Genomic DNA, 26,619 nt, shown 5'->3' with positions numbered 1-26,619 from the left:
CGGGCACTTGGTACCTGTGCTATTGTATTTTTGGATACTCAGTTTTCATTGCAAATTCAAAGAAAATTGCCAAGTTTCCACCCAGTTTCGAGCTGGGGACCATTCGCGTGTGAGGCGAATGTGATAACCACTACACCATGGAAACAGACACTGGCGTTTACTCTGTTGGCCGGATTGGCAAACAGCATAGCTGTCTGGCATTCCCGATTTTAGTGACAGTTTTACCTATATGCCTGTCCAGCTAGCAAACACAGAGTCCTTTCCTCGTTAGTATAGTGGATAGTGTCTCCGCCTGTCACGTGCAAGACTGGGGCTCGATTCCCTGATGGGGAAGTGAGTGCAGCTGCAATCCAATTTTGGATACTCAGTTTTCATTGCAAATACAAAGAAAATTGCCCTGTCTCCCACCCGGTTTCGAGTTGGGGACCTTTCGCGTGTGAGGCAAATGTGATAACCACTTCACCATGAAAACAGACGCTGGCGTGAACCCTGTTGGCAGGATTGGCAAACAGCATAGCTGTCTTGCATTCCCGATTTTGAGTTGGTGACCTTTCGCGTGTTAGGCGAATGTGACAACCACTACACCATGAAAACAGACGCTGGCGTGAACCCTGTTGGCAGGATTGGCAAACAGCATAGCTCTCTGGCATTCCCTATTTTAGTGACAGTTTTCCCTCTATGCCTGTCCATGTAGCATACACAGAGTCCTTTCCTCGTTCGTATAGTGGATAGTGTCTCCGCCTGTCACGTGCAAGACTGGGGTTTGATTCCCTGATGGGGAAGTGAGTGCAGCTGCAATCCAATTTTGGATACTCAGTTTTCATTTCAAATACAAAGAAAATTGCCCTGTCTCCCACCCGGTTTCGAGTTGGGGACCTTTCGCGTGTGAGGCAAATGTGATAACCACTTCACCATGAAAACAGACGCTGGCGTTGACCCTGTTGGCAGGATTGGCAAACAGCATAGCTGTCTTGCATTCCCGATTTTGAGTTGGTGACCTTTCGCGTGTGAGGCAAATGTGATAACCACTTCACCATGAAAACAGACGCTGGCGTTGACCCTGTTGGCAGGATTGGCAAACAGCATAGCTGTCTTGCATTCCCGGTTTCGAGTTGGGGACCTTTCGCGTGTTAGGCGAATGTGATAACCACTACACCATGGAAACAGAAACTGGCGTTTACTCTGTTGGCCGGATTGGCAAACAGCATAGCTGTCTGGCATTCCCGATTTTAGTGACAGTTTTCCCTATATGCCTGTCCAGGTAGCAAGCACAGAGTCCTTTCCTCGTTAGTATAGTGGATAGTGTCTCCGCCTGTCACGTGCAAGACTGGGGTTCGATTCCCTGATGGGGAAGTGAGTGCAGCTGAAATCCAATTTTGGATACTCAGTTTTCATTGCAAATACAAAGAAAATTGCCCTCTTTCCCACCCGGTTTCGAGTTGGGGACCTTTCGCGTGTGAGGCGAATGTGATAACCACTACCCCATAGAAACAGACGCTGGTGTTAACCCTGTTGGCAGGATTGGCAAACAGCATAGCTGTCTTGCATTCCCGATTTTAGTGACAGTTTTCCCTCTACGCCTGTCCAGGTAGCAAGCACATAGTCCTTTCCTCGTTAGTATAGTGGATAGTATCTCTGCCTGTCACGCGGAAGACTGGGGTTCGATTCCCCAACGGGGAGGTGGTGCCTGTGTGTTTTGCTTTTTGGATACTCAGTTTTCATTGCAAATACAAAGAAAATTGCCCTGTTTCCACGCGGTTTTGAGTTGGGGACCTTTCGCGTATTTGGCGAATGTGACAACCACTACACCATGGAAACATACGCTGGCGTTTATCCTGTTGGCAGGATTGGCAAACAGCATAGCTGTCTGGCATTCCCTATTTTAGTGACAGTTTTCCTTCTATGCCTGTCCAGGTAGCAAACACAGAGTCCTTTCCTCGTTACTATTGTGGATAGTATCTTCTCCTGTCACGCTGAAGACTGGGGTTAGATTCCCCAACGGGCACTTGGTACCTGTGCTATTGTATTTTTGGATACTCAGTTTTCATTGCAAATTCAAAGAAAATTGCCAAGTTTCCACCCGGGGACCTTTCGCGTGTTAGGCGAATGTGATAACCACTACAACATGGAAACAGACGCAGGCGTTTATACTGTTGGCAGGATTGGCAAACAGCATAGCTGTCTGGCATTCCCTATTTTAGTGACAGTTTTCCTTCTATGCCTGTCCAGGTAGCAAACACAGAGTCCTTTCCTCGTTAGTATTGTGGATAGTATCTTCTCCTGTCACGCGGAAGACTGGGGTGAGATTCCCCAACGGGCACTTGGTACCTGTGCTATTGTATTTTCGGATACTCAGTTTTCATTGCAAATTCGAAGAAACTTGCCAAGTTTCCACCCGGTTTCGAGCTGGGGACCTTTCGCGTGTTAGGCGAATGTGATAACCACTACACCATGGAAACAGACACTGGCGTTTACTCTGTTGGCCGGATTGGCAAACAGCATAGCTGTCTGGCATTCCCGATTTTAGTGACAGTTTTCCTTCTATGCCTGTCCAGGTAGCAAACACAGAGTTCTTTCCTCGTTAGTATTGTGGATAGTATCTTCTCCTGTCACGCGGAAGACTGGGGTTAGATTCCCCAACGGGCACTTGGTACCTGTGCTATTGTATTTTCGGATACTCAGTTTTCATTGCAAATTCGAAGAAACTTGCCAAGTTTCCACCCGGTTTCGAGCTGGGGACCTTTCGCGTGTTAGGCGAATGTGATAACCACTACACAATGGAAACAGACACTGGCGTTTACTCTGTTGGCCGGATTGGCAAACAGCATAGCTGTCTGGCATTCCCGATTTTAGTGACAGTTTTCCCTATATGCCTGTCCAGGTAGCAAACACAGAGTCCTTTCCTCGTTAGTATAGTGGATAGTGTCTCCGCCTGTCACGTGCAAGACTGGGGTTCGATTCCCTGATGGGGAAGTGAGTGCAGCTGCAATCCAATTTTGGATACTCAGTTTTCATTGCAAATACAAAGAAAATTGCCCTGTTTCCCACCCGGTTTCGAGTTGGGGACCTTTCGCGTGTGAGGCGAATGTGATAACCACTACACCATGGAAACAGACGCTGGTGTTTATCATGTTGGCAGGATTGGCAAACAGCATAGGTGTCTGGCATTCACAAGTTTAGTGACAGTTTTACCTCTACGCCTGTCCAGGGAGCATGTACAGAGTCCTTTCCTCGTTAGTATAGTGGATAGTATCTCCGCCTGTCACGTGGAAGACTGGGGTTAGATTCCCCAACGGGGAGGTCGTGCCTGTGTGTTTTGCTTTTTGGATACTCAGTTTTCATTGCAAATACAAAGAAAATTGCCCTGTTTCCACGCGGTTTTGAGTTGGGGACCTTTCGCGTGTTTGGCGAATGTGACAACCACTACACCATGGAAACAGACGCTGGCGTTTATCCTGTTGGCAGGATTGGCAAACAGCATAGCTAGCTGGCATTCCCTATTTTAGTGACAGTTTTACCTCTACGCCTGTCCAGGTCGCAAGCACAGAGTCCTTTCCTCGTTAGTATAGTGGATAGTATCTCCGCCTGTCACGGAGAAGACTGGGTTTTGATTCCCCAACAGGGAGGTGGTGCCTGTGTGTTTTTCTTTTTGGATACTCAGTTTTCATTGCAAATACAAAGAAAATTGCCCTGTTTCCACGCGGTTTTGAGTTGGGGACCTTTCGCGTGTGAGGCGAATGTGATAACCACTACACCATGGAAACAGACGCTGGCTTTGACCCTGTTGGCAGGATTGGCAAACAGCATAGCTGTCTTGCATTCCCGATTTTGAGTTGGTGACCTTTCGCGTGTTAGGCGAATGTGATAACCACTACACCATGGAAACAGACGCTGGCGTTAACCCTGTTGGCAGGATTGGCAAACAGCATAGCTGTCTTGCATTCCCGATTTTGAGTTGGTGACCTTTCGCGTGTTAGGCGAATGTGACAACCACTACACCATGGAAACAGACGCTGGCGTTTATACTGTTGGCAGGATTGGCAAACAGCATAGCTCTCTGGCATTCCCTATTTTAGTGACAGTTTTCCCTCTATGCCTCTCCATGTAGCATACACAGAGTCCTTTCCTCGTTCGTATAGTGGATAGTGTCTCTGCCTGTCACGTGCAAGACTGGGGTTCGATTCCCTGATGGGGAAGTGAGTGCAGCTTCAATCCAATTTTGGATACTCAGTTTTCATTGCAAATACAATGAAAATTGCCCTGTCTCCCACCCGGTTTCGAGTTGGGGACCTTTCGCGTGTGAGGCGAATGTGATAACCACTACACCATGGAAACAGACGCTGGCGTTGACCCTGTTGGCAGGATTGGCAAACAGCATAGCTGTCTTGCATTCCCGATTTTGAGTTGGTGACCTTTCGCGTGTTAGGCGAATGTGACAACCACTACACCATGGAAACAGATGCTGGCGTTTATACTGTTGGCAGGATTGGCAAACAGCATGGCTGTCTGGCATTCCCTATTTTAGTGACAGTTTTCCCTCTATGCCTGTCCATGTAGCATACACAGAGTCCTTTCCTCGTCGTATAGTGGATAGTATCTTCTCCTGTCACGCGGAAGACTGGGGTTAGATTCCCCAACGGGCACTTGGTACCTGTGCTATTGTATTTTTGGATACTCAGTTTTCATTGCAAATTCAAAGAAAATTGCCAAGTTTCCACCCAGTTTCGAGCTGGGGACCATTCTCGTGTGAGGCGAATGTGATAACCACTACACCATGGAAACAGACACTGGCGTTTACTCTGTTGGCCGGATTGGCAAACAGCATAGCTGTCTGGCATTCCCGATTTTAGTGACAGTTTTACCTATATGCCTGTCCAGCTAGCAAACACAGAGTCCTTTCCTCGTTAGTATAGTGGATAGTGTCTCCGCCTGTCACGTGCAAGACTGGGGCTCGATTCCCTGATGGGGAAGTGAGTGCAGCTGCAATCCAATTTTGGATACTCAGTTTTCATTGCAAATACAAAGAAAATTGCCCTGTTTCCCACCCGGTTTCGAGTTGGGGACCTTTCGCGTGTGAGGCGAATGTGATAACCACTACACCATGGAAACAGACGCTGGCGTGAACCCTGTTGGCAGGATTGGCAAACAGCATAGCTGTCTTGCATTCCCGATTTTGAGTTGGTGACCTTTCGCGTGTTAGGCGAATGTGACAACCACTACACCATGAAAACAGACGCTGGCGTGAACCCTGTTGGCAGGATTGGCAAACAGCATAGCTCTCTGGCATTCCCTATTTTAGTGACAGTTTTCCCTCTATGCCTGTCCATGTAGCATACACAGAGTCCTTTCCTCGTTCGTATAGTGGATAGTGTCTCCGCCTGTCACGTGCAAGACTGGGGTTTGATTCCCTGATGGGGAAGTGAGTGCAGCTGCAATCCAATTTTGGATACTCAGTTTTCATTTCAAATACAAAGAAAATTGCCCTGTCTCCCACCCGGTTTCGAGTTGGGGACCTTTCGCGTGTGAGGCAAATGTGATAACCACTTCACCATGAAAACAGACGCTGGCGTTGACCCTGTTGGCAGGATTGGCAAACAGCATAGCTGTCTTGCATTCCCGATTTTGAGTTGGTGACCTTTCGCGTGTGAGGCAAATGTGATAACCACTTCACCATGAAAACAGACGCTGGCGTTGACCCTGTTGGCAGGATTGGCAAACAGCATAGCTGTCTTGCATTCCCGGTTTCGAGTTGGGGACCTTTCGCGTGTTAGGCGAATGTGATAACCACTACACCATGGAAACAGAAACTGGCGTTTACTCTGTTGGCCGGATTGGCAAACAGCATAGCTGTCTGGCATTCCCGATTTTAGTGACAGTTTTCCCTATATGCCTGTCCAGGTAGCAAACACAGAGTCCTTTCCTCGTTAGTATAGTGGATAGTGTCTCCGCCTGTCACGTGCAAGACTGGGGTTCGATTCCCTGATGGGGAAGTGAGTGCAGCTGAAATCCAATTTTGGATACTCAGTTTTCATTGCAAATACAAAGAAAATTGCCCTGTTTCCCACCCGGTTTCGAGTTGGGGACCTTTCGCGTGTGAGGCGAATGTGATAACCACTACCCCATAGAAACAGACGCTGGTGTTAACCCTGTTGGCAGGATTGGCAAACAGCATAGCTGTCTTGCATTCCCGATTTTAGTGACAGTTTTCCCTCTACGCCTGTCCAGGTAGCAAGCACATAGTCCTTTCCTCGTTAGTATAGTGGATAGTATCTCTGCCTGTCACGCGGAAGACTGGGGTTCGATTCCCCAACGGGGAGGTGGTGCCTGTTTGTTTTGCTTTTTGGATACTCAGTTTTCATTGCAAATACAAAGAAAATTGCCCTGTTTCCACGCGGTTTTGAGTTGGGGACCTTTCGCGTATTTGGCGAATGTGACAACCACTACACCATGGAAACATACGCTGGCGTTTATCCTGTTGGCAGGATTGGCAAACAGCATAGCTGTCTGGCATTCCCTATTTTAGTGACAGTTTTCCTTCTATGCCTGTCCAGGTAGCAAACACAGAGTCCTTTCCTCGTTACTATTGTGGATAGTATCTTCTCCTGTCACGCTGAAGACTGGGGTTAGATTCCCCAACGGGCACTTGGTACCTGTGCTATTGTATTTTTGGATACTCAGTTTTCATTGCAAATTCAAAGAAAATTGCCAAGTTTCCACCCGGGGACCTTTCGCGTGTTAGGCGAATGTGATAACCACTACAACATGGAAACAGACGCAGGCGTTTATACTGTTGGCAGGATTGGCAAACAGCATAGCTGTCTGGCATTCCCTATTTTAGTGACAGTTTTCCTTCTATGCCTGTCCAGGTAGCAAACACAGAGTCCTTTCCTCGTTAGTATTGTGGATAGTATCTTCTCCTGTCACGCGGAAGACTGGGGTGAGATTCCCCAACGGGCACTTGGTACCTGTGCTATTGTATTTTCGGATACTCAGTTTTCATTGCAAATTCGAAGAAACTTGCCAAGTTTCCACCCGGTTTCGAGCTGGGGACCTTTCGCGTGTTAGGCGAATGTGATAACCACTACACCATGGAAACAGACACTGGCGTTTACTCTGTTGGCCGGATTGGCAAACAGCATAGCTGTCTGGCATTCCCGATTTTAGTGACAGTTTTCCTTCTATGCCTGTCCAGGTAGCAAACACAGAGTTCTTTCCTCGTTAGTATTGTGGATAGTATCTTCTCCTGTCACGCGGAAGACTGGGGTTAGATTCCCCAACGGGCACTTGGTACCTGTGCTATTGTATTTTCGGATACTCAGTTTTCATTGCAAATTCGAAGAAACTTGCCAAGTTTCCACCCGGTTTCGAGCTGGGGACCTTTCGCGTGTTAGGCGAATGTGATAACCACTACACAATGGAAACAGACACTGGCGTTTACTCTGTTGGCCGGATTGGCAAACAGCATAGCTGTCTGGCATTCCCGATTTTAGTGACAGTTTTCCCTATATGCCTGTCCAGGTAGCAAACACAGAGTCCTTTCCTCGTTAGTATAGTGGATAGTGTCTCCGCCTGTCACGTGCAAGACTGGGGTTCGATTCCCTGATGGGGAAGTGAGTGCAGCTGCAATCCAATTTTGGATACTCAGTTTTCATTGCAAATACAAAGAAAATTGCCCTGTTTCCCACCCGGTTTCGAGTTGGGGACCTTTCGCGTGTGAGGCGAATGTGATAACCACTACTCCATAGAAACAGACGCTGGCGTTAACCCTGTTGGCAGGATTGGCAAACAGCATAGCTGTCTTGCTTTCCCGATTTTAGTGACAGTTTTCCCTCTACGCCTGTCCAGGTAGCAAGCACAGAGTCCTTTCCTCGTTAGTATAGTGGATAGTATCTCTGCCTGTCACGCGGAAGACTGGGGTTCGATTCCCCAACGGGGAGGTGGTGCCTGTGTGTTTTGCTTTTTGGATACTCAGTTTTCATTGCAAATACAAAGAAAATTGCCCTGTTTCCACGCGGTTTTGAGTTGGGGACCTTTCGCGTATTTGGCGAATGTGACAACCACTACACCATGGAAACAGACGCTGGCGTTTATCCTGTTGGCAGGATTGGCAAACAGCATAGCTGTCTGGCATTCCCTATTTTAGTGACAGTTTTACTTCTATGCCTGTCCAGGTAGCAAACAGAGTCCTTTCCTCGTTAGTATTGTGGATAGTATCTTCTCCTGTCACGCGGAAGACTGGGGTTAGATTCCCCAACGGGCACTTGGTACCTGTGCTATTGTATTTTTGGATACTCAGTTTTCATTGCAAATTCAAAGAAAATTGCCAAGTTTCCACCCGGTTTCGAGCTGGGGACCTTTCGCGTGTTAGGCGAATGTGATAACCACTACAACATGGAAACAGACGCAGGCGTTTATACTGTTGGCAGGATTGGCAAACAGCATAGCTGTCTGGCATTCCCTATTTTAGTGACAGTTTTCCCTCTATGCCTGTCCATGTAGCATACACAGAGTCCTTTCCTCGTTCGTATAGTGGATATTATCTTCTCCTGTCACGCGGAAGACTGGGGTGTGATTCCCCAACGGGCACTTGGTACCTGTGCTATTGTATTTTTGGATACTCAGTGTTGAATTGAGTAGATTGAGTGGGTCAGATGAAACGCCATATCATGTAAAATGAGATAGCAAATTAATGGGTTAGACTCAATTCGTAGTTAGAGACCAATAGGTGTCTGTAGGACTGAATCATTCTTTGGCCTCTGGGTGTAGTTCCTCAAAGTAACCACCAGATGCCGCCAAACTTGTACAACTAAGCCACCCACTCAGCATTGCCCGGATAATTCCATATAAGATACAAATTGAGTGTAAATAAATGATATCCTGAATTAAATAATAATACACAACACAATCTATATTCGACAATTGTTAACCTGATTTTTGGATCAATGTTTGTAGCACATTGAAAGCCAACTATGAAGTTTTGCTGTCTTTTCTTTTTTCTTTTCTTTTATTTATAAGTGATACTGTCTTTTATCGCTGATAATATTGCTGTAACTGCATTGAAAAGATTATCTGTATGTATTGTTTGATTTAACAAAGATATATACAAGATGTGCAACAGAGATTAGAATTAACATGTTAAGTGCCCTGAGAGAATTTGGGATTTAACATGTCATGTATATATATGTTATTAATGCTTGCTTAATTAATATATCTATGATGTTATTTATTCTAACGTTCATCATTGTCGAATAGAGCTGAAGACCTTGACATATTTTCATGCATGACTCATCATTCAACGTTGTGTATCCATGACACATTTGTAAAGAATGTATGACTTCATCTTCATGGCTCGTCTGTGGAAAATTACTGAAAATGAGTCCCAAGTGCGCTTTGATATTTTTGGAGGCGGAAGGACATTCACGGAAGAAGTCAGTGACGAGGCCCAAGGTGATAAAAAGCCGTCACCAGCTACGATCGGGGTCCTTTCTACTCTGCGATCTGGTCGGTAAAGGAGTGTATTCCTGAAGATGGATTTATGCCTGTTTGAGGACTTTGGATTTTTACGAAGGACTGGAACCAGCCGTGAATAGAATTATCTTCAATAATTGGTAATGTACAACTTTTTTTTTAGCAATAATGATGTATAATAGGAAGATATGAATGACTAATCGCGTGTTAGGGTAGGGGCCATTTAATACACTCTCATATCTTTAAAATTATTTTTAGCCAAAAACAACTTATTGTCAATCAGGTCTTAAGCTTTTTTGAGAAATGATCAATCTCAGAAAGCTCTTGTAAAAGGTTTATATTATTCTTAATTTTCTGTTTTTATTTTATTTTATTTTATTTTGATTGATTTAAAGTTTTATCATTAAATGTGATTTTGATGATTTATATTGGTTATCTTTTATTGTCAATAAAATTGTTTAAAAGACAATTTTTGAATCAATCATTTTATTGTTTTGTTTTAATCTTTATTTTATTTATTTTTGGTTTTATTTCTTTTTGGACGTTCTATAAGTCCGAGGTCATTTTATGAGACCAAATAAAATGATTTAAAAACTAATTGTGATTTAATTAGTTTGTTTGGTTTGTTTTAATTTTTCTTATATTTATTTTTGGACGTTTTATGAGTCCGAGGTCGTTTTATAAGACCTTATTATTTGTTTTTGATTTTATTTTTATATTTGGACGTTTGATAAGTCCTTATTATTTGTTTCTGATTTTATTTTTATTTAGGACGTTTCATAAGTCCTTATTTGTTTTTGATTTTATTTATTTTTGGACGTTTTATGAGTCCGAGGTCGTTTTATAAGACCTTATTATTTGTTTTTGATTTTATTTTTATATATATTGACGTTTGATAAGTCCTTATTATTTGTTTCTGATTTTATTTTTATTTTGGACGTTTCATAAGTCCTTGTTATTTGTTTTTGATTTTATTTTTATATTTGGACGTTTGATAAGTCCTTATTATTTGTTTTGATTTTATTTTTATATTTGGACGTTTGATAAGTCCTTATTATTTGTTTTGATTTTATTTTTGTTTTGGACGTTTTATAAGTCCTTATCATTTGCTTTGATTTTATTGTATTTTGTTTTGGACATTTTATAAGTCCGCATCAATATTATTTTTTCCCTCTTCGAGGAGGACAACAGCAACGGACGTTTGGAAAAAGGTAAGTGCACTCGAATAACATCTAATGAGTGTCTCCATCTGTATTAATAAAGTCAAATACTCCAGCTTGATATGTAACAAATCCGTATGATTCTAACAAGGATTATTAAATGAGTGAGGTCAATAACAAATGCAAACAACTTAGAAAAGTGGAGCTGCCAATTTAAGTGAGGTGTTCAGATTATCCTTCCTGGGCTCTGTGTGTGTGGTTACTCACTCAGGATTGATAGGTGGATGGAAACGGATTGGCCTCATGATAAGAAGACAGTGAACAAACCTAGGTGAATCCACTTTGATATATCGGCTTATCTAATTCCCGTCTCCTCACGCTGACGCCTTAGAGCTGGTGAGGAAAAAGGGGAATTTCTAACCCTTTAATTGGAGAGTCGATCAGGACATATTTCCCGATTTAAGTCCTGCGGGTAAGCGGAAGTTGGCATGTGGCGCCCAGACGTGGGGCTCGATTGACTCATTTTTGTCAAAATCGGGATCGATCGAGGCCCAAACAGGAACCCGAGTGAGCGCGGCTCTGAGCGGAGGGCACAGTGTTTAGAGCTGATAGCGAACTCGCTGATAAATTGTCATGTCATACGACCCTGAGCTAACACAAAATAGTCTCTTTGATGAATAGTGTTCATGGAAAAGAGCTTCTTTAATTGTGAAAATCTAGTGTGATTTTTTAGTTGAAGTTGATTGTACTATTTTGTGTTAAAGAAACGGTGACTGGCTCCCCCAGGAGACTTGCACTCTAACAGAGGTTGAGTGTGAGAAGGCCATTCAAAGTGAATGGGCTTTAACAGCGACCTGCTGCTCTGGTCAGCTGTGAAGGTACTGATAGTGTACTTGGCAGAGCGCGCTGCGCCGCGCTTTCCTGAGGGAGGGGCTGAGTCAAGGGGTGGTTCAGGCCAGCCCACAAAAAGAAGGAGGGCTTGAACAGTTAGAGTTAATGTTGAGAGGCTGCTCGGAGGGAGGCAGTCTCTTCTAGGCTTGTGATGTTAAACTATGGTTTGCGCTATTTAGGCTTTCCATATTGGGTGCGGTTGGCAACCGGCTATCTTGACCTGCATAATTTGTAGTGGAAGCGAAGAGTCGAGGAGCCAGTGGAATGTGGAACAGATATCCGACGAAGGCTGGTTGGACGAGCTTAAGCCGGATTTGAGCGAGGTAGGCACGGCTAAGATATTTGAAATACAGGTATGTGGGTATTGTAGAATAAAGAGCCTACCTCGAATAAAAGTGCATGTTCAGTGGGATTCAGCCCCGCAAGAGAATACAGATGCACAGTATTGTAAATGTATGTGGGATGGAGAGAAGGTATTGTATTGTCAACATTGTTGGATGAGAATGGGAAGAGGTTCACTGATAAGAGCTGGGGAAGCCGAAGGGTGGCAGTTAACTAGAGCGGAAACCCCGATAAAGTCGCTGAGTTCCGATTTGCTGACCTATTGGCCTATGGAGATAAACGAGAGGACGTGCGACCCGAGATTTCAGGCGCTGCTTTACAACAACTGGCCGCCAGAAGGAGGTGAGTATCGCCCGGCTCCGCTTATTGTTGGCTCGGAGGCGACGCCAACTCTAATATATGTTGAACCTAAGTGTGTAGTTGAACCAGGGGTACCCTGGGCCACAGTAATCAATGGTGTGTTAGCCCGAGGGGATATTCCGATGGAAACATTACCTGACGTCCCACAAGAAAGGGTAATAAATATTAGTAGTATGTGTAGTAGTAATGTGTTAATGTACGCTACATTGGATAAAATGGAATATAAGGCTAAAACAGCAGTAGTAAGGGTGAGTCCAGTGGTGTCGCCTCAACAAGATACGAGGTCTGACACAGGATACTGGATAAAAGTAAAAATAATGATGGCCATGAAACCTTATGAGGGTATATACTCATTGGGAATGGAAGTGTCAATGAGTACGGAGGAGGAGGCCAAGCGGCTTCACCCCAAATGTACTTTTTATAGGGAGTGCCATAGTAGTGCACAGATAAGAATGTATAGTGGTAGAACCTATAGAGATGAAAAGAGTGAAAAAATAAGGCCTAGTGGTAATGAGAAGATGATGGCATTAGCTCAGGTGGCCACAGAAAAGCTAGAAAAACTTAATGCGAGTTTATTAAGTGAGGGAAGGCTCGGGCAAGAACGAGTGACCCATGTCAGGGGAAAATCTGACCTTAGAGGTCGCCCAAAGGAAAAATGGTGTCAAGGATGTCCATACCCGGGTTGTACCGGTGAAGGACATGTAGTCGGCGACCACAAAAGACATTGGTCGCTACGTGGATGTCCTAGTTTTAACGAGGCAAATCCATGTCAGTATAAATCACCTAGATGGAAGGAATTGGTGAGAAAGTGTAGAAAGGCCCCTCATTCCGTTTTTCCCAAGGAGGAACAGATGGAGATGGGTAAAGTATTGGAAACTCCAGCCGCGAGGTCAAAGGCGGAATGGAGGGAAGGGCCAGACATGATGAAGATAAGTGGTCAAAAGATCAAAAAAGCTAGGAAAATTGATTAGCAATAAATTAAGAAGAGGAAAAAAAAAACCCCCGCCTATTTTAAAAGAAAATAAGTTTTTGTAAAAAGATAAGATAATTGTGTAATGAAGGCCAACCCCCAAGAAAAGGGGGAGGAGCTAATGAGATGTTAAAACGCAACAGTCCTTAAAGGACAAGACCAAAAGAAGAACGCATGAAACGGAGCTACGAGATGGAGGAAGAGCAAGGTTGTAGCAAGCTAGTAATACTAGAGCTAATCTCTAGTACTAAGCTAGAAGACCCACCGGACACAGTTGATGAACAACTTAAAGCTATCAACCGCCAGCGACAAAATTGGAGGTATGGAAAGGTTTTGATAACTATCAAACTTTGTTTTATGGTAATATTTTTGATATATTATTTGATGAGACAAAAATCTAGCATCGCTAGCACAGCCCCGATTAATCCCCTCGACCTAGTAGAAATACGGCATGGCACCACTAAAATAACCAATCAGACGTGTTGGAAGGTGGAAGTGAAGCATGTTTGTGAAGAATGGAGAAGGAAGAAGGGAGCCTGCGGTGCCGGGGAGGAAAAACCCTGTGGGATAGGATGGAGAAGGGAGAGGATCGCAACCCTAAATTCCTATCTTCGCACCTTTAACAGCACATATTATAATGAAACCCTAGAGGTCTTGAGAAGAAGTACTATATATCCTGCGAAATCAAAAAGCAAGTGTGCACATCCAGTGATTCTACGAGTTGATAACACAACAAGCGACTTCACAGTCAATATTACCTTGTTATGTCTGGAGAAGCAAGAACAAAGAATCATCAGAAAGAACTGGGTCCAGATCGGGAAGTAAGAACCTGCTTGGTACTTCAACGAATATTGTGCAAGACTGCCAGATGCAACAGGTGGATACTGGCTGAAGACAGACCATGACGCCCCTGACTTTACCTTTTTTTTTTTTTTTTTATTTATTCTTTTTTTCTTCTTTTTTTTTTTTTCTTTCTTTTTTTTTCAAAAAAAAATAGAAGTGAAACATGAAGTATGGCTAAATGATTCCTTTCCATGGATATGGAAAAGAGATACATATATATTGAAATCAACCTTTAATAAAACTTTGGGAATAAATGTGTTAAAAGTAGTATGGGCACGGATGTGGGCTCAACGTATTCCTACACCGGATGATTTATATAATGTCCCAAAGGGGGATTTTGATAAAATTGACCAATGTGTAGCATTGAGAATGTATAACAGATTGCATAGGAAGGAGTGGATAAGTGGAATTTCACCACGATGCCCCTTGGTGGAGACAGGAACGCCACCTTTGACTCATTGGATATATAACTGTACAGGGTTGAACACAAACCTAACGATTAAAGGAGTCCTCCAAGCATGGAAAGAAGGACACACGAGAGATGGGAGTAAGACGTGGTGGGGGCTCAATAAAGATGAGATGGTTCAGGATGTGATACCTTGCTTAGGAGAGTCGGAGAATTATTGGATTAAATACCAATATATGGCGACGGTGTACTCTAAAGAGAACGATATTTGGCCTGACATTGAAAGACCAGCCTTATATGCTAATCCAAGACCATGGGAAATGTTGTGTAAGGGGGGAGAGTCCGTGAAAAATTTTAATGAATGCACAATTGTATTAGCACGTATACCCTGTTATAAAGTCTCCCGATTTTAGAATTTTTGTAATGTACGTTATCGCGATGAGAATTATGCCAACTATGAGGGGGCAGTATGGATCAAGGATAATAGTAATCAATGGATCCGGAGTCAAGCTGCAGGTAGAGAATATTGTACGCGATGGGACAAAGATCATGACTTATCCAAAATGGTAGGATTAAGAATGATCCCCAAGCCTCCTGACTCTATTATGCAGATCTTAGAAGGTCACGCATTTAGGAAGACCCTTTGTAAAGGGGATATAGTTATAGGGTTTGATTGGCTGGGATTTAATAAAATGTATGGCCCTGGCACATGCCGCGAACCTGCTGAAAGATGGCTGCATTGTGGACACAGTGACGAATATGATCATAAGGGGGAACATGTATGTACTTGGTATGAGAGAATAGGATTGGCAATAAAAGGTGTAGTAAAAACTGTGGCCACTACAGCCGTGGAAGTTGTAGAAGATGTAGCAGAGACGGCAGTTATTGGGATAAGTACAGGGCTGTATGGTTTATTATATGATGTAGGACTATGGTTCCTGCTAGTGTCAGGAATTGTCCTGTCAGCAGTTATAGCTGTTGCAGTTATCAAAAGAGGGATCTTGGCATTATCTACCCACCGAAATTATAAAGAGAAAACCTCACCAAATAAGGTTAAAGCTCAGTTATTGGCCAACGAGCTGCAGAAAAAATGGGGGGGCCGACTAAGGGGAAATTATTGAGAAGTTGGGATGGGCTTCAGAAAAGGGCGGGATCGATCCAATTATAGATAAGACGCCCTAGCCCTGACTTCCTCACTTCTCACTGAAATCTTTTGGCGGAACAGTAACCAACAACTAACCATGGCTTGTAATGCTTTGGGTAAAGGTATTATTGGAGGACCAGGCGCCCTTCAAAACGTGAGTAATGAAGTGGAATATTGGATAATTTTTATAATATGGCTTTTTTATTGTTGTGTCGGATATAGCGAACAACTAAGTTAGTAGTGTGGGGAATAATTTTAATTCTCCTTTGGTTATGTCTGGTCGTCCACTTGGTTTTAGTAATTTGGGTTTTTATCTATGTATTCTTTTTTTTACTCTCCCGCCAAGAGGTTCCGCTACTCGGAAGAGCGACCACACTCTCGCTCTCCCGTGGTAGAGGTGTTCCGCATTGATGGAGTAGATGCGGATGGAAACTTAGACCAAGATTAAAATGTATATATTGGGAGCCGCAATATTTTAGGTTTCCCCCAGGTCTAAGAATTGTCGAATTTTGGATGTGTGTTTAACAGGATAACCAGGATCAGCCGCAGTGTGTCTTCTGTGGAAGTGATCTCCTCACGTCCGCTTGGGTGGTGGGGGACGCTTTCTATGGACACTGCTGCTATTCGTTGCCCGCAGTGGATGAGGGTAGAGAAATGTGGCTCATACCAGACGGGCTTTTTCTAAATTTCGTCAGTGATTTTTTCATTGATATCCAGTGTGGTTCCTGGATATGGCCTGGCTTAGCTGACTTCGCGGGCTCAAGTAAGTTGGAAGGTTTGGTTCAAAGTCGCTTGAAAGAGATACGTTATTATTTTAACGTTGAGGGTGAATTCATTGGGAGAACTTTCCCTTTAATGCGCATGATATGGCGCCTGCCTGACGGTGCTCGGCGCTTGACATTCAACACCTTGGCTGGCTTCTGTGTAGCCGCCACTCCTTTGAGACAGGTCGGATCCAATCGGGATGAGTGGCCCTACGAGCCTGTAACACCCTCCTCGCCCTTCCTGGACCGGGTTGACGAGCCTGGGGAACCCAGAGCCGCCCGACAGGATGTTCCAGTTGGTAAGGTTGTGCCACTGTTGAGATCACCCTCCCCCACGGTTACATCGACCACTGATGACCTGGAGGGTGTGCAAGGCGAGGATGGGGGTGGAACGGGGTCATCTCCCTCCCTGATGATAGGTGAACTGGGCCTGTGGTCTCCTCTTACTGATCCTCCGTCCGACTCCTTGCCTTCTGAATCCCCGGTGTCTCCGTTGCCGGATGACACAAGGGGGTTGAATGCAGGTGACTGGTTGGAGCTGGGGGCTTTTGCGGTTGATCAGTTTGGACACCATTGATCTCTAGGAGGGGGTGTTGAATTGAGTAGATTGAGTGGGTCAGATGAAACGCCATATCATGTAAAATGAGATAGCAAATTAATGGGTTAGACTCAATTCGTAGTTAGAGACCAATAGGTGTCTGTAGGACTGAATCATTCTTTGGCCTCTGGGTGTAGTTCCTCAAAGTAACCACCAGATGCCGCCAAACCTGTACAACTAAGCCACCCACTCAGCATTGCCCGGATAATTCCATATAAGATACAAATTGAGTGTAAATAAATGATATCCTGAATTAAATAATAATACACAACACAATCTATATTCGGCAATTGTTAACCTGATTTTTGGATCAATGTTTGTAGCACATTGAAAGCCAACTATGAAGTTTTGCTGTCTTTTCTTTTTTCTTTTCTTTTATTTATAAGTGATACTGTCTTTTATCGCTGATAATATTGCTGTAACTGCATTGAAAAGATTATCTGTATGTATTGTTTGATTTAACAAAGATATATACAAGATGTGCAACAGAGATTAGAATTAACATGTTAAGTGCCCTGAGAGAATTTGGGATTTAACATGTCATGTATATATATGTTATTCATGCTTGCTTAATTAATATATCTATGATGTTATTTATTCTAACGTTCATCATTGTCGAATAGAGCTGAAGACCTTGACATATTTTCATGTATGACTCATCATTCAACGTTGTGTATCCATGACACATTTGTAAAGAATGTATGACTTCATCTTCATGGCTCGTCTGTGGAAAATTACTGAAAATGAGTCCCAAGTGCGCTTTGATATTTTTGGAGGCGGAAGGACATTCACGGAAGAAGTCAGTGACGAGGCCCAAGGTGATAAAAAGCCGTCACCAGCTACGATCGGGGTCCTTTCTACTCTGCGATCTGGTCGGTAAAGGAGTGTATTCCTGAAGATGGATTTATGCCTGTTTGAGGACTTTGGATTTTTACGAAGGACTGGAACCAGCCGTGAATGGAATTATCTTCAATAATTGGTAATGTACAACTTTTTTTTTAGCAATAATGATGTATAATAGGAAGATATGAATGACTAATCGCGTGTTAGGGTAGGGGCCATTTAATACACTCTCATATCTTTAAAATTATTTTTAGCCAAAAACATCTTATTGTCAATCAGGTCTTAAGCTTTTTTGAGAAATGATCAATCTCAGAAAGCTCTTGTAAAAGGTTTATATTATTCTTAATTTTCTGTTTTTATTTTATTTTATTTTGATTGATTTAAAGTTTTATCATTAAATGTGATTTTGATGATTTATATTGGTTATCTTTTTTTTTTTTTATTTATTTATTTATTTTTTTTTTTATTAAAGAGCTCAGAATTGTTCATTCGGTAGTCTTACCGATTCAACGTCTTGTCATCATTGCTCTTTTTTTTGTGTGTGTGTGTGTATGTGTGCGTGCGTTTGCGTGCGTGCGTTTGCGTGCGTTTGCGTGTGTGCGTTTGCGTGCGTTTGCGTGCGTGCGCGTGCGTGCGTGTGCGTGCGTGCAAATACGTATACATTTATACTCATTCATTCACCTAAAACCTTATAAATATCCCATTACCCTTCGCCTTAACCAGGTACTTCAGAATCTTGCCAGAGTCGTGAGGTTTAAATGGTCAGGAGACCAGAGAAAAGGTCAGAAAAAAAAGAAATAAAGAGAAAAGAAAGGTAAATCAAAGTGAAATCCAGCACCGACCAAACACTTCCTGCCTTCCCCATGATTACAAAATCAAAGTCTTACGCCAACCCCGGAAGCCTCGAAATTCCAGCAAATTTAGCGAGATCTCAAGAGCCCAGAGGAAAAACTAAAGAGAGGAAGGAGGGAAGGATCGATAAGGCAGAGTGAGATCCATAGAAGCCAGTACATCCAATCCATCAAAGTGAAGTCCAGCACCAACAAGACCCCTCCTGCGTGGTTACAAAACCAGTCTTATGCCAACCCCAGAAACCTCATACTTCTAATAAATAACAGGGGACGGCGTCAAGAAAATTGACTAATTAGCATGCAGTAACACCAAGTGTTGATGCTTAGTGCCCACTAGAAATAGATCTTAAGGAGTTATTGAGTATAGTGTCGTATAGTGTGGTATGCTCGAGCCCACTAGCAGCAACTAGGTTCCTGACTATATAAAAATAAAAACAATCAGATACAAAATACCAAATACAGAAGCAGCGAAAACAGAAGTTGTAACGATGTGGTGGCTCTCGTTAACAGGCAGAATCTTGGCAGGATTAAGTTGCCAAATTGAGATTAAAATATTCTATGTACATAGACCATATTTGTTTAAATCTTGATACTTGATTTTTATTTAAGGCAGAGATTTTTTCCATTGAGATATAATTTATTAGTAAGTTTAACCAGTGGTCGATATTTAGAGATTGTTTATTTTTCCAATTGACAAGGATTATTTTTTTAGCAATAGTAAGGGCTATAAATATAGATTGAGATTGTTTACATGGTAGCTCAGTTATTGTTAAGTCACCTAGTAAACACAATCTTGGAGATAAAGGAAGCCTACAGTTTAATATATCAGCGAGCTTTTCCAAGATTTTAGTCCAGAAATGCAGCACTGGAGTACATGACCATAAAGCATGAAAATAAGTATCGGCAGTGTTTTGTGAGCACTGGAGACAAATGTCGGAGTCAGAGAGTCCCATTTTTTTCATCATATATTGTGTAATATATGTTCTATGAAGTATCTTATATTGGATAAGTTGCAAATTTGTCTGTTTGGTCATTTTAAATACATTTTCACAGATTTGGGTCCAAAAGTCTGGTTCCGGAACTATAGACAAGTCTTTTTCCCATTTTAAAGTCGGTAAATACGTTTTATTTGTGTATAAAAATAACTTATATATTTTTGATATTTTCTTTATTGTTGTTGGAGAAAGCTTTATAATATCTTTAGCTAAGACAGGCAGTTGGAGCGTATCCTGAAGTGTTGGGATTTGTTTCTTAACCATATTTTTAACTTGCAGATAATGTAAGAAATTTCCCTTTTTTATTTCATATTTCTGGACCAATTTTGTATACGATATAAACTTATTATCTGAGAAAAGATGATGAAGGTGTGTAATTCCTTTCTGCTCCCATAGGCTTAAATGGAACGACTGATTATTAAGTTGAAAGTCGGGGTTATGCCAAATGGGAGAGAGCCCACAGGGCGCCAATTGGGAGTTTGTAATTTCTAATGCCTTCCACCAGGCAGTCAGGGTGGCGGCTATCATTGGGTTTTTAAAACAATTATGTCGTCTTATTGATTTTGTAATAAAGAGTAAATCTGACAGTCTAAGATTATTACAATCCTTCTACTCCAATTCCAACCAACAGTTAGTATCTCTGTTGGGTTGTGTCCATAGCACAAGATATTGTAGTTGATTAGCTAAATAATAGTACATAAAGTTTGGTGCCTCTAAACCTCCTTTAGATTTACTTTCCTGAAGAGTAGATAGACTAATTTTGGCTTTTTTTTTATTCCAATAGAATTTTATGATAGCAGAGTCCAGCGATTGGAACCAGTTAGACGTAGGTTTAAATGGAATCATTGAAAATAAATAATTAATCTTTGGTAAAACTTTCATTTTTATAGTAGCTATCCGTCCTATTAAAGAGATCGGAAGATTATTCCAGCGCTCCAGGTCACTACGGATACTATCCAATAATGGTGAAAAATTTAAAGAAGTTAATTCAGTTAACTTAGGTGAAATTTTAACACCTAAGTATTTTAAATTACCTGTAGGAAAGGAGTAGTGTGGATCCTGACTTGTAGGATTCCATGAATTTTCTGTAATAGGTAATAATGTTGATTTTGTCCAGTTAATAGAGTAATCTGATAAGTGAGAGAATTTAGTTATTAATTTAAATGCTTCCCCTAGCGAGATAGCAGGTTCTTCTAAATAGAGTAATATATCATCGGCATATAGATTAATTTTATGTTCTATTGTCCCGGAGTGGATTCCTTGGATCCGTCTATCCTGACGTATAGCTAATGCAAGCGGCTCAATAAATATAGCAAATAATAAAGGAGAAATTGGGCACCCTTGTCTTGTTCCCCTTTGTAAAGTAAAACTCTGTGATGTAATCCCATTAGTAGTAACTGTAGCTTTAGGAGAATCATATAATATTGAGACCCATTGAATGAATGACTCCCCGAAGCCGAATTTATTTAAGACAGCAAAGAGGAAGGACCAGTTAACTTTATCGAATGCTTTTTCTGCATCCAGCGAAATAACAACTGCCTTTTTATCATACCGCTGTGACATACTAATCAAGTTAAAGAGTCTCCTAATATTATTAGTAGAATGACGACCTTTAATAAAACCTGTTTGATCACTATGAATAATTGTCGAGATTACCGTCTCTAATCGAGATGCCAAGGCCTTAGCGATAATTTTAATATCGGTATTAATTAGTGATATCGGTCGGTAACTTGACGGGAGGGTAGGGTCTTTTTCTGGCTTTAATAAAAGTTTAATTGCTGCTATATTCATATCTTGACGTATATCACCTTTACTTTTAATTTCAGTTACTACTCTTAGAAATAATGGAGCAAACATTAACCAGAAATGTTTAAAAAATATCTTTTATTGTCAATAAAATTGTTTAAAAGACAATTTTTGAATCAATCATTTTATTGTTTTGTTTTAATCTTTATTTTATTTATTTTTGGTTTTATTTATTTTTGGACGTTCTATAAGTCCGAGGTCATTTTATGAGACCAAATAAAATGATTTAAAAACTAATTGTGATTTAATTAGTTTGTTTGGTTTGTTTTAATTTTTCTTATATTTATTTTTGGACGTTTTATGAGTCCGAGGTCGTTTTATAAGACCTTATTATTTGTTTTTGATTTTAATTTTATATTTGGACGTTTGATAAGTCCTTATTATTTGTTTCTGATTTTATTTTTATTTAGGACGTTTCATAAGTCCTTATTTGTTTTTGATTTTATTTATTTTTGGACGTTTTATGAGTCCGAGGTCGTTTTATAAGACCTTATTATTTGTTTTTGATTTTATTTTTATATTTGGACGTTTGATAAGTCCTTATTATTTGTTTCTGATTTTATTTTTATTTTGGACGTTTCATAAGTCCTTGTTATTTGTTTTTGATTTTATTTTTATATTTGGACGTTTGATAAGTCCTTATTATTTGTTTTGATTTTATTTTTATATTTGGACGTTTGATAAGTCCTTATTATTTGTTTTGATTTTATTTTTGTTTTGGACGTTTTATAAGTCCTTATCATTTGCTTTGATTTTATTGTATTTTGTTTTGGACATTTTATAAGTCCGCATCAATATTATTTTTTCCCTCTTCGAGGAGGACAACAGCAACGGACGTTTGGAAAAAGGTAAGTGCACTTGAATAACATCTAATGAGTGTCTCCGTCTGTATTAATAAAGTCAAATACTCCAGCTTGATATGTAACAAATCCGTATGATTCTAACAAGGATTATTAAATGACTAGGTCAATAACAAATGCAAACAACTTAGAAAAGTGGAGCTGCCAATTTAAGTGAGGTGTTCAGATTATCCTTCCTGGGCTCTGTGTGTGTGGTTACTCACTCAGGATTGATAGGTGGATGGAAACGGATTGGCCTCATGATAAGAAGACAGTGAACAAACCTAGGTGAATCCACTTTGATATATCGGCTTATCTAATTCCCGTCTCCTCACGCTGACGCCTTAGAGCTGGTGAGGAAAAAGGGGAATTTCTAACCCTTTAATTGGAGAGTCGATCAGGACATATTTCCCGATTTAAGTCCTGCGGGTAAGCGGAAGTTGGCAAATTCATTGCAAATTCAAAGAAAATTGCCAAGTTTCCACCCGGTTTCGAGCTGGGGACCTTTCGCGTGTTAGGCAAATGTGATAACCACTACACCATGGAAACAGACACTGGCGTTTACTCTGTTGGCCGGATTGGCAAACAGCATAGCTGTCTGGCATTCCCGATTTTAGTGACAGTTTTCCCTATATGCCTGTCCAGCTTGCAAAGACAGAGTCCTTTCCTCGTTAGTATAGTGGATAGTGTCTCCGCCTGTCACGTGCAAGACTGGGGATTGTTTCCCTGATGGGGAAGTGAGTGCAGCTGCAATCCAATTTTGGATACTCAGTTTTCATTGCAAATACAAAGTAAATTGCCCTGTTTTCCACCCGGTTTCGAGCCAGGGACCTTTCGCGTGTTAGGCGAATGTGATAACAACTACACCATGGAAACAGACATTGGTGTTTACCTTGTTGGCAGGATTGGCAAACAGCATAGCTGTCTGGCATTGATTTTAGTGACAGTTTTCCCTTTACGCCTGTCCAGGTAGCAAGCACAGAGTCCTTTCCTCGTTAGTATAGTGGATAGTATCTCTGCCTGTCACACGCAAGACTGTGGTTCGATTCCCTGAAGGGGAGGTGAGTGCTGGTTCAATTCAATTTTTGGATACTCAGTTTTCATTGCAAATACAAAGAAAATTACCCTGTTTCCCACCCGGTTTCGAGTCGGGAACCTTTCGCGTGTCCAGAGTCCTTTCCTAGTTAGTATAGTGGATACTATCTCCGCCTGTCACACGGAAGACTGGGGTTCCATTCACTAACGGGCAGGTGGCTGCATGTGCAATTCAGTTTTTGGATACTCAGTTTTCATTGCAAATACAAAGAATATTGCCCCTTTTAAACCCGGTTTCGAGCCAGGGACCTTTCGCGTGCTAGGCGAACGTGATAACCACTAGACCATGGAAACAGACGTTGGTGGTTACCCTGTTGGCAGGATTGGCAAACAGCAGAGCTGTCTGGCATTGATTTTAGTGACAGTTTTCCCTCTACGCCTTTCCAGGTAGCAAACACAGAGTCCTTTCCTCGTTGTTATAGTGGATAGTATCTCTGCCTGTCACGTGGAAGACTGGGGTTCGCTTCCCCGATGGGGAGGTGTATGCATGTGCAATTCAGATTTTGGATACTCAGTTTTCATTGCAAATACAAAGAAAATTGCGCTGTCTCCAACCGGTTTCGAGCCAGAGACCTTTTGGGTGTTAGGCGAATGGGATAACCACTACACCATGGAAACAGACACTGGAGTTTAATGTGCTGACAGGGTTGGCAAAGAACATAGCTGTCCGGCAGTCCCAATTTTAGTGACAGTTTTCCCTCTACGCTTGTCCAGGGAGCAACCACAGAGTCCTTTCCTCTTGAGTTTCGTGCATCGTATCTCCGCCTGTCATGCGGAAGACTGGGGTTTGATTCCCCAACGGGGAGGTGGTCCCTGTGCAATTTGCTTTTTGGATACTCAGTTTTCATTGCAAATATAAAGAAATTTGCCCTGTATCCACCTGGTTTCGAGCCGGGGACCTTTAACGTGTTAGGCGAATGTGATAACCACTAAACCATGGAAACAGACAATGGAATTTACCCTGTTGGCAGGATTGGCAAACACATAGCTGTCTGGCATTCCCGATTTTATTGACAGTTTTCCCTCTACGCCTGTCCAGGTAGCAAACACAGAGTCCTTTCCTTGTTAGTAGAGTCGCTCGTGTCCCCGCCTGTCACGCGGAAGTCTGGGGTTTGATTCCCCATTGGGGAGGTGGTACCTGTGCTATTGTATTTTTGGATACTCAGTTTTCATTGCAAATTCAAAGAAAATTTCCATGTTTCCACCCGGTTTCGAGCTGGGGACCTTTCGCGTGTTAGGCGAATGTGATAACCACTACACCATGGAAACAGACACTGGCGTTTACTCTGTTGGCCGGATTGGCAAACAGCATAGCTGTCTGGCATTCCCGATTTTAGTGACAGTTTTCCCTATATGCCTGTCCAGGTAGCAAACACAGAGTCCTTTCCTCATTAGTATAGTGGATAGTGTCTCCGCCTGTCACGTGCAAGACTGGGGTTCGATTCCCTGATGGGGAGGTGAGTGCAGCTGCAATCCAATTTTGGATACTCAGTTTTCATTGCAAATACAAAGAAAATTACCCTGTTTCCCACCCGGTTTCGAGTTGGGGACCTTTCGCGTGTGAGGCGAATGTGATAACCACTACACCATGGAAACAGACGCTGGCGTTTCTACTGTTGGCAGGATTGGCCAACAGCATAGCTGTCTGGCATTCCCTATTTTAGTGACAGTTTTCCCTCTATGCCTGTCCATGTCGCATACACAGAGTCCTTTCCTCGTTCGTATAGTGGATAGTATATTCTCCTTTCACGCGGAAGACTGGGGTTCGATTCCCCAACGCGCACTTGGTAACTGTGCTATTGTATTTTTGGATACTCAGTTTTCATTGCAAATTCAAAGAAAATCGCCAAGTTTCCACCCGGTTTCGAGCTGGGGACCTTTCGCGTGTGAGGCGAATGTGATAACCACTACACCATGGAAACAGACACTGGCGTTTATCCTGTTGGCAGGATTGGCAAACAGCATAGCTGTCTTGCATTCCCGATTTTAGTGACAGTTTTCCCTCTACGCCTGTCCAGGTAGCAAGCACAAAGTCCTTTCCTTGTTAGTATAGTGGATAGTATCTCCGCCTGTCACGCGGAAGACTGGGGTTCGATTCCCCAACGGGGAGGTGGTGCCTGTGTGTTTTGCTTTTTGGATACTCAGTTTTCATTGCAAATTCAAAGAAAATTGCCAAGTTTCCACCCGGTTTCGAGCTGGGGACCTTTCGCGTGTTAGGCAAATGTGATAACCACTACACCATGGAAACAGACACTGGCGTTTACTCTGTTGGCCGGATTGGCAAACAGCATAGCTGTCTGGCATTCCCGATTTTAGTGACAGTTTTCCCTCTACGCCTGTCCAGGTAGCAAGCACAGAGTCCTTTCCTCGTTAGTATAGTGGATAGTATCTCTGCCTGTCACGCGTAAGACTGTGGTTAGATTCCCTGAAGGGGAGGTGAGTGCAGGTGCAATTCAGTTTTTGGATACTCAGTTTTCATTGCAAATACAAAGAAAATTACCCTGTTTCCCACCCGGTTTCGAGTTGGGAAACTTTCGCTTGTGAGGAGAATGTGATAACCACTACACCATGGAAACAGACACTGGCGTTTATCCTGTTGGCAGTATTGGCAAACAGCATAGCTGTCTTGCATTCCCGATTTTAGTGACAGTTTTCCCTCTACGCCTGTCCAGGTAGCAAGCACAGAGTCCTTTCCTCGTTAGTATAGTGGATAGTATCTCCGCCTGTCACGCGGAAGACTGGGGTTCGATTCCCCAACGGGGAGGTGGTGCCTGTGTGTTTTGCTTTTTGGACACTCAGTTTTCATTGCAAATACAAAGAAAATTACCCTGTTTCCCACCCTGTTTCGAGTTGGGAACCTTTCGCGTGTGAGCCGAATGTGATAACCACTACACCATGGAAACAGACACTGGCGTTTATCCTGTTGGCAGGATTGGCAAACCGCATAGCTGTCTGGCATTAAGTTTAGTGACAATTTTACCTCTACGCCTGTCCAGGTCGCAAGCACAGAATCCTTTCGTCGTTAGTATAGTGGATAGTATATCCTCCTGTCACGCGGAAGACTGGGGTTCGATTCCCCAACGGGGAGGTGGTGCCTGTGTGTTTTGCTTTTTGGATACTCAGTTTTCATTGCAAATACAAAGAAAATTACCCTGTTTCCCACCCTTTTTCGAGTTGGGAACCTTCCGCGTGTGAGCCGAATGTGATAACCACTACACCATGGAAACAGACGCTGGTGTTTATC

The 26,619-nt window shown here is 42.5% G+C and overlaps 5 non-coding genes across 5 annotated transcripts; all 5 read right to left on the bottom strand.

Moving 5' to 3' along the window:
• Nucleotides 1-72: 72 nt before the first annotated feature.
• On the bottom strand, nucleotides 73-145 carry trnav-cac (transfer RNA valine (anticodon CAC)). The gene has a single exon. It is a non-coding gene; the product is annotated as a tRNA-Val (tRNA).
• A 2,241-nt stretch (nucleotides 146-2,386) lies between these two features.
• Nucleotides 2,387-2,459, bottom strand: trnav-aac (transfer RNA valine (anticodon AAC)). The gene has a single exon. It is a non-coding gene; the product is annotated as a tRNA-Val (tRNA).
• Nucleotides 2,460-7,023: 4,564 nt separating this feature from the next.
• On the bottom strand, nucleotides 7,024-7,096 carry trnav-aac (transfer RNA valine (anticodon AAC)). The gene has a single exon. It is a non-coding gene; the product is annotated as a tRNA-Val (tRNA).
• Nucleotides 7,097-24,571: 17,475 nt separating this feature from the next.
• On the bottom strand, nucleotides 24,572-24,644 carry trnav-aac (transfer RNA valine (anticodon AAC)). Its single transcript has one exon. It is a non-coding gene; the product is annotated as a tRNA-Val (tRNA).
• Nucleotides 24,645-25,224: 580 nt separating this feature from the next.
• trnav-cac (transfer RNA valine (anticodon CAC)) lies at nucleotides 25,225-25,297 on the bottom strand. Its single transcript has one exon. It is a non-coding gene; the product is annotated as a tRNA-Val (tRNA).
• Between the last annotated feature and the right edge of the window lie 1,322 nt (nucleotides 25,298-26,619).

The sequence above is a fragment of the Festucalex cinctus genome, chromosome 19, assembly GCF_051991245.1.
Source record: "Festucalex cinctus isolate MCC-2025b chromosome 19, RoL_Fcin_1.0, whole genome shotgun sequence".
NCBI classification, from domain to species: domain Eukaryota; kingdom Metazoa; phylum Chordata; class Actinopteri; order Syngnathiformes; family Syngnathidae; genus Festucalex; species Festucalex cinctus.
The sequence above is the reverse complement of the archived record's forward strand: the minus strand, read 5'-3'. Positions and strand labels throughout refer to the sequence as shown.